This window comes from Chinchilla lanigera, unplaced genomic scaffold, assembly GCF_000276665.1.
Source record: "Chinchilla lanigera isolate Chin_1 unplaced genomic scaffold, ChiLan1.0 scaffold00028, whole genome shotgun sequence".
Lineage (NCBI taxonomy): Eukaryota > Metazoa > Chordata > Mammalia > Rodentia > Chinchillidae > Chinchilla > Chinchilla lanigera.
Window position 1 is genome coordinate 14386780 of NW_004955429.1, and position 8750 is coordinate 14395529.

Consider the following 8750-nt stretch of genomic DNA (forward strand, 5'->3'; position numbering starts at 1 on the left):
AAAAAAAAAAAAAAAAAAAAAAAAAAACTTCTCAAGTAAAAAAGAAAAAGGGCAAGAGATATAGCTCAGTGGCATAAGCACCTGCCTGGCAAGTGCAAGGTCCTGAGTTTAATTCCTGGTACCAAAAAAAAAAAAAAAGAAGAAAGAGAAAGAAAGAAAGAAAAGAAAAGAAAAGAAAAGAAAAGAAAAAGAAAGAAAAAGAAAGAAAGAAAGAGATATGATGTACTGGTGCACACCTGTAATCTCAGCACTTGGGAGGATGAAGCAGGAGGACTGCTGTGAGTTCGAGGCCAGTCTGAACTACATGGTGAGACTCTGTCTCAAAGAACCAAAACATTAAAAAAAGGAAAAAACAGCGACACTTCTCTACTACAACTTTGTTCCTCTATATTATAAATATACATGAGGAATACAAGCTTTTAGGTAGATGTGGTATAACACATCCATTCAAGGGGCTAAAGCAGGAGGATTGCTGTGAGTTTGAGGCCTGTGACCCTGTCTCAAAAACACAAAAAAGATTGCCAGTACTCAGGAGACTGAGGCAGGAGGATTGCTGTGAGTTTGAGGTTAAACTGGGCTACAAAGTGAGTTCAAAGCCAGTCTAAACTGCATAGAGAAACCTTGTCTCAAAAAGACAAAAGAGGCAGGGCATTAGCTCAGTGGTGCAGCACCTGCCTGGCAAGCAGGAGACCCTGAATTCGATTCTGGGCCCCACCAAAAAGACAAAAATAAAATATATACATGAGCTTTTAGAAGTATGCGTAAGTTCTTTCTTCTGCATGTAATTTATTGTGGAGTATAACAAACCTCAGTAACTTTCTTCCAAATGATTTGCCAACAGTTGTAGTTTTTGTTCTTTAAGAAAGTGAAAATATAACCTATGAAAGAAAATACTCACGAATCATTCAGAGGAGAGTTAGGTATCCAGGTTACATGAAGAACTCTGAACAGCATCAACCACTGAGAAGCACCCTGAGAGCAGGCAAAGAACTTGAACAACACTTCTCCACGTGAGCACAGGCACCCTGAGAACCACTACTCAGGACAGAGACCCAGGTCACAGCCAAGGGGACAGCACCGCTCACACGTGGGCATGGCTGCCACCAGCAAGCCTAGAAAAAAGCAAGGCCTGGCCGGGACTCGGAGGACTGAAGGCCCACGAGCCGCCTGTGGGCAGGCTGAACAGGGGCTGCTTGGGAAAGAAGTGTGGGCAGCAGCTCACTAGAAAATCACTACTGGGAGCCATTGATTCTGCTTCTGGGTAGGTATGCAGATAACTGGAAACAGGGACTGAAAGAAATAATGTGTTCAACTCATTCACAGCAGCTAAACCACTGGCCCACCTCACTGTCCCTTGGCAGATGGGTTGGGGAACATGGTCATTTCTTACAGTGGAATAGTATGCAGCCTTAAAAAGGAACGAGGTCCCCACCCGCACCACAGCAGAGGGAGCAGGGGAAATTATACTAAGTGACAGGGCCAGATCCTACAGGAGTTCACTTATCTGAGGTCCTGAGAGCAGTGAGGTTCATATCAGAGGAAGGAGAATGATGGTGTGGGTGTCAGGCTGGAGAGTTCCAAGTTTGGGATTTCTGGGGTTTTCGTGTAAAGTTTTTTGGTATTGTTTTACTTGTTTCCCACACTGGGGATCAAACCCAGGACCGCATGCATGCTAGACCAGAGCTCTGTGCTGAGCCGAATTCCTGCCTGTAGGGAGCTTCTTATAGGTACAGGTTCAGTTCTGCCACATGAGAAGTTAGAGAACTAGATGGTGGAGGTGGTTGTACAACATTATGAATGTATTTAACACCATTTAAAAATGGTCAAGATGGTAAATTTTGTATGTAATCCCAGTGCTCTGGAAGGCTGAGGCAGGAAGATTCCAATTCTGAGGCTGGCACTGCAACTTAGTGACTTAGAAAAACCCAGGCTCGAAACAAAAAAATAAAAAGGGCTGGAAATGTAGTTCAATGTGAAGGCCCTGGGTTCAATTCTCAGTAATGCAAAAAAAGAAAAAGTAACTCATTCTTTCGCTGTGGGCTTGAAATTCCGCACCAATATATCACATTCTGGGACAGATGACTGTGTGTGTCACTCAGGATTGAACCCAGGGCTGTGTGCATGCTGGGCCTCTGCAGCTTCAAAGCCGTAGATGGCAGTGGGTGAGCAAGGCACAGTAGGTGTGCAAGGCAGAGCGAAGCTGCTTCCAACACAGCTGGGAGAAATGGGAAAGCAAGGGAGGGGCCGAGGGTCCCACACTCCCCAGCCTGGCCTCCGTGACCTGTAACACGCCCACCTCACCTGGAAGTCCTGCTCCTGGGTCGGCGCGGTGGTGCAGGCCTGTAATCCCAGTACTCAGAAGTCTGAAGCCAGCCTGGGCTACATAGTAAGATGCTCTCTCTCAAAAAAAATTTCCAAAAGTCCCACCCAAATGCCCACAGGGGCCACATCACCAGAGGGAGCCAGGGCACCCTCACCCACACCTCAGCTGGTTTCAGCTCGGGGTCTGCCTCAGTGACCTGCACCTGCCGCTGGCGGCTCGTGGGCACAGGTGGTTGCCCATCACGGCCACTGCCGTGCTCCTGTACTGAAGAGGACACAGGACACAGCACTTCTGCCACCATCGGCACGTGCCCTCCCCGGGAGTTTGCGTCGCAGTTCCACACGCACAGCTGTAGGACACATTTGTTACGGTGGATTTGTACAAGGGTTTAGGTAACTCAGAGCAGTTATCTTTCTGCCGCTATTACACCATCTTAATTCCTTTGCAGTGATAAAGCTCGGTGTTCCAACATCTGACACAGCAAGTCTCTCCTACTCCCACCTCTTTCAGATGAACTGCAGCCCATTTTATCAATTTCAAACATGACTCTTCACATTCCGCCCAGGGCACTGTTGAAATTACAGACTAGTGCAGACGTGACGGGTGCTGCGATTTGCCTGGATCTTCCTACTCTGAAGTATGGTGCGTATCTCCTTTTATTCTGATCTCTGTGTCACTTGGGAAACTTTACGATTTATTCACATAGCTCTTACATGCTTAAGATGTTTACCCAAACGTCTTACACCTACAGCTGATGTATGCGTGAGGGTTTTTAAAGAGATCATTTCTCCCTGGCTATTGCAAATGAAATAGGAATCGTGCTGATTTTCGTTATTATTCTCGCAATCAGCAGCACTACTTAAACCCACCTAGCATTCTAGTAGTTTTTTCCTTTGTTCACTGCTACAATTTTCCGGGAGACCATTCGGACATCCCGCATTACAGACGTGTCTGTCCCGTTTCTCAATGTTTACTTAAATCTCTCTTTCAAAGAAATTCACTAGTCAAACACTCAGGTTCAAGGCTACCCGTCTTCCACCCGTATTTCACGATGAGATGAACCTTATTCATGGAGGTTTCTAGCAAGTGACCTCCGATCCCTTCAGAAGTTTCTTCCCTTGTTAATGTCAGAAGTGGAGAGTCCAAGGGAGAAGGGGCCCAGCTTGGCACTAAGCAGCAGTTACTGCGGGTCAAGGGTCCTGCGAGCCCCTGCAGAGGCGGGTGAGTACAGACGAGGATCGCGTTCTGTGCGCTCGGGGAAGCAGTCCTGAGGGTCCCCTTCGGGGGAAGTGATGGTGTGTGTTCCAGGAGACAGGTGGCTTCAACCTGACCTGAACGCTGCGGTGTGGACAGGTCTCGGAACGTGGCGTGGTTCACCATGAAGGTGTTGGATGTTTTATGGTTCTACGTATCCGTGAAAAACAAACTTTCTTCTGATCCACTCTTGCTAAGCTGTTACCATTTATCACATAGTTTTTGGATTTCAGTCATGAATACTAAATGCATTTCTTAATACACTGAAATAACATAAATGATTTATTACATGACAGGAGCTACATTCTTGCATTTCCGTAATGCAACTGGTTTACCTGGACATGCAGTAACACATCATCGGGATGAACTAGTCAATGTCTCACTTAGGGGTCTCATATCTATCTACAAGTTCAATAGCCCTGCGTGGTGGTACATAGCTATAATCTTGGGCTGAGGCAGGAGGATCGCCCTGAGTTCAAGGCCAGCCTGAACTACACAATGAGACCTTATCTCAAAGAAAAAAATAAATAAAAATAAAGCCAAGCGCTGTTGATTTATAATACACACCTGCGCCCTGTGCTGGCCTCATCCTGTTTGGTGTCCTGGTGTGATTATCTTTACAGAAGATGAGTTCATCTACTCTAGCATGGTTTTGCAACAGAGGAACCTGCTTCTTGAAGATGTGGTTAGACTCAGCTGCGGGCCAGCTCCGCCGCGCCTGCGGCTCTCCCTGCAGTACCAATCTGCTGCACTCGCGTTTCCCACGGCTCTGGCTTCAGCCCCTCCGCTTTGCCAGCACGGTTCCATTTTGTCACCTGTGCCTGTATTTGTGTATTATCCTCAGCTATGCTTTTTTCTTCATCTCTAAAGGTTCTGTAACTGTATATTTTCTTTTTTTCTTGAAATTCACAAAAGGTTTCATTTGCTGTCTGTTCTCACTGGTTTTCTACGGTGCTGGGGACAGAACCCAGGGCCTCAGGAGGCCAGGCGAGGGCTCTGCCCCCCTGCCACACCCAGCTCAGGTTCCTTCCTTAGAACAATCTGCGGTTTTATTTTTAGGTTTCTTGGGTTACTTTCATTTTCATTTATAAAAATAAAAGCAGACATCAACATTTTCTTTCAGGGAGGACTGGGGAGTTCGCTGGTGAAAGGACACAGACTTTCAGTAAAATGGAAAAAATGATGGAAAATTTCTACTTGGGGCTTGTTCGTTTGTTTTTTGAGACACAGTCTTGCTATGTAGTCTAAGTTGGGCTTGAACTCACTATGTAGCCCAGGCGGGCCTCAACTTCACAGCAATCCTCCTGCCTCAGCCTCCTGAGTACTGGGATTACAGGCGTGTACCACCATGCTCAGCTTTTCTACTTTGGGTATTTTAGTTGTTCTTCAGCTCACATGTTCCTAACTTTCTAATAAGTGCATCTTCTTCTCAGTACTTCACAGCCTCCCTCACCAGCAGAGTCCTGGGGTCAGGCCCCACCTTTCCTTCCTGGTCACTCTGCTGAGCGCAGCTCCTCTCCCACACAGCTGGCTCAAGTAGACTTAACTGAGCTTTCCGGTTCATCAATGACCAAGGGGGGCAGCGCTGGGGCTGTGCTCAGTGGTGAGCGCTTGCCTGGCATGAAGGTGCCACTAAGCTCCATCCCCAATACCACAAAACTAAAAAATAACCCGAGTTGGTGCTACACACCTAGAATCTCTAGGCTCAGGAGGCTGAGGCAGGAGGATCACTGTGAGTTCTGGGCCAGCCTGCCCTACACAGCAAGATCCTATCAAAAATAAGTAAGAATTAGGAACAAGCAAAACAGCTTCCAAAATCCTGCCTCCCTGCCTGCCCCTCTTGCCTAGGGGCGCCATGGCAACCTGAAGTCTTACTCTGCTTCCCTCTGGGCCAACACCAACTCCATGAACCCTGGGCAAGACCTCGCTTTCGGCACAGCCCCGGCTTCCGGCGGCTCCCTGCGCATGCGCCACTTCAACATTGTCCAGAGCATTACTCAGGCCCTGCCCTGACGAGTACGCTGCCGCCAGCCCTGCTTTCCATTCCCTTTTCTTTTGCTCCTGTGCACTGAGCTATGATTTTTTATTTCTGTTTTTGTTTTCTCAAGCCCCTCCTGTCACGCAGGGACCCTCGTGACCCTGCGTACTGCGCCTTCCTGGGTGCGAGCTTGGCGACAGCGCGGAAGACACCCCGACCTCAGGCGGACACAGGAGGGACCCCTGTCGCTCGCAAGGAACCTAGGGTTGCGGCCAGTGGACGACAGCCACCAATGGTGGAAGGACTTGATTCCGTTTTTCTGCGGACGACAGCTCGGACAGCGCCAATTCAGAAGCACGTGACATACACGACATACAGAAACCTTCCAGAAAGCAGGAGGCCCATGTCTGCGGCCTTTTGCAATGGGCTCTGACGGGAAGGAAGACGCACACGGGTCCGAATCAGCCAACTGGAACTAGGACGCCTGCAGAGGACTCAGTGTTGGTGTCACTCCCTCCAGCTCCTGAGGACTTGCTACACAGATTCACCCCCGTGGGGGAGCCAGAGTAGGTGCTGAAAAAAAAAAAACTACAGAGCAGCTCCGGAGCGCAGGAAAAAGGAAAACAAAAGAAAGAAACTTCACTTATTTCAGGTCTTACTGATAAAAAATCCTGAGACTAATAGCCAGGCTTGGTGGCGCCTGCCTATAATCCCAGTACTCAGGAGGCTGAGGCAGGAGGATCGCCACAAGTTTGAGGCCAGCCTGGGCTAAACAGTGAGTTCAAGGCCAGCGTGGACTACATCGCCAAGACCCTGTCTCAAAAGAAATAAAACAGAAACAAAAACAAAGCAAAGTACTGAGAGTACACCAGAAAGCACATGCTAGATCAATGTTTAAGGGCCCAATGCGAGCTTAGAGAACCACTGCTTAACTGACACGGAATTGTTAAACTTAAAGATTTCCTATAAAAACTCAGGTTTCTTGTTTGTCTTCAGCAATCACAAAATCTGACAAATGCAGTTCCACATTCCCATGGAAAAGCAGTACTCTGCATGCTGGCAAATTTTAACACCTGGGTCTCTGCAGGCAAAAGAAACACCCAAAAGCCCAGGCCTGCAGCACCAGCCAGGGCAGGTGCTCCAGCCCGGGCTGGGCGCAAAGGGGCACCCACAGCCGTCCTCAGCGGCGAGAAGGAATCAGCCACAGCACACTGTGATTCTCTCCAGAAGAAAACCAGGGCCCTCTGTCCCTTCCCCCCAGGGACTCCTGGTCAAGGTGAACGCCTACAATCCCAGCACTCTGGGAGGCTGAGGCAGGAGGACCAAAAGTCCAAGCCAAGCCTGGGAAACTTAACAAGATCCTGTCTCAAAATATAAATTTTTAAAAAGGTCTGGGGCTGTGGCTCAGTGTAAAGGCAGTGTGTTCAATCTCCAATACTGGAAAAAAAAGGCCTTGGGAGCACCACCCTAACCAGAGCACATGTAAACAGTCAGGTGCGTACTGGGGGGTTCTGAGATACCAGGGAGAGGGGACCCTCACTTGGCCACCACGGAACTGCACAGGGAGCTCCACTGCACAGGGAGCTGCAGTCTGACCGGGGAGCAACTCGCGAACCACAGAGAGAAGGGAGGAGCACCAGGGAGCTGAGTCTTAAATGCAAAAGGAAGGAAGAAAAAAAGAAATACTTCATTCAAGGATTCCTGACTCTAATTTCTTAATTTGAATTGCAAATGACATTAAAATAGTTCATAACATGCTTATATGTATCGAAGGAAAACAGGATTTCTAGAAGATTGAGAAGCACCACCCCTCGGGTGTGGAAAGAGCACCCCACAGAAGCATCATTTTCAACATCCATTATGCTAATCAACAAGCCATTGTCCTTTCGTAGGGGCGATCCCCTTCCTAACACTTACTATGCTAATTTGATCTGATATGAAACTATCAAAGCAGCAGAGACCTGCCATCACTGTCTCCGCAGGACGCCAGAGGGCCACCGTGGGAAGCCAGCTCAGATTACAAGGGCAGCCCACATTGAGAATGGTTTAAATGAGCACATAATACACACATGCTTTAATGGAGATTTTTAAAGCAGAGAGATTATTGGGAAATGGTATTGCTGATGTCATTTTGTAAAAAAAGGGAAACAACCCAAAGCACAAAATGGATTATTAGTGTCCATAACTTTTGTTTGGTTTTTTTGTTTCTTGAGACAGGGTCTTGCTGTGTAGCCCAGGCTGGCCTCGAACATGCCTCAGCCTCCTGAGTGCTGGGATTACAGAGATGTGTCACCATGTCCAGCTTTAAGAGTCTACAACCTTTAAAAAGCACAGTAAATTCAGTGCTTATCTTAAAAAGAAAAAGGAGGTAGCCGGGCATGGTGGCGCACGCCTGTAATCCCAGCACTCAGGAGGCTGAGGTAGGAGGATCGTTGAGAGTTTGAGACCAGCCTGAGCTACAAAGTGAGCTCAAGGCCAGCCTGAACTGCATAGCAAGACCCTGCCTCAAAAAGACACAAAAGAAAAAGAAAAAGAAAAAGAAAAAGAAAAAGAAAAAGAAAAAGAAAAAGAAAAAGAAAAAGAGAAAGAAAAAGAAAAAGGAGGCTATCTGGACATGGTGGTGCAACCCCATAATCCCATTACTCAGGAGGCTGAGGCAGGAGGATCACAGTGAGTTCAAAGCCATCCTGAGCTACATAGTGAGTTTAAAGCCAGCCTGAACTACACAGGGAGACCCTGTCTCAAAAAAACAAAATAAAATAAAAATAAATAAAAATAAAAAAAGAACAAAGAAACAAAGGGGGCTCACACGGGTGCCAGGGTATGGCTCAGAGACCTTGGCCTCACATGCACAAGGCCCTAAGTTGATCTCTCTGCAGGCTTCCGGCTGCGGGGAGGGGATAGGGACGTGGTCTGCAGGAGACAGCGCCCCAGGACCTTGGACTTCCTGCCCTAAGGCTCTGAGCACAGAGTCTGCAAGGAGGGGAAACACTCCGCTCTTACCGTCACCTGGAACTCAGCGCCCCCACGCCACCCGACTCCATTCCTCTCTGCTCCAGCCCAGCCTGCCTCGAAGGCTTTTGTTGCAAGACTCAAGGAGAGGGGCTGGGGATTTAGCTCAGCGGCAAAAGCGCCTGCCTGGCAAGCGCAAGGTCGTGAGTTCGGTTCCCGGTACCGGAGAAAAACCAAAAAAAA

General features: G+C 48.1%; 1 protein-coding gene and 1 long non-coding RNA gene across 2 annotated transcripts in view; one reads left to right on the plus strand and one right to left on the minus strand.

The window, feature by feature from the left end:
* Vgll4 (vestigial-like family member 4) overlaps positions 1–8750 on the minus strand; it is a 111655-nt gene that overhangs the window by 85271 nt on the left and 17634 nt on the right. The gene's annotated exons all lie outside the window — the stretch shown is intronic.
* On the plus strand, positions 615–6303 carry LOC102015224. The gene is made up of 3 exons (XR_261331.2): positions 615–1261; positions 2772–2965; positions 5686–6303. It is a non-coding gene; the product is annotated as an uncharacterized LOC102015224 (long non-coding RNA).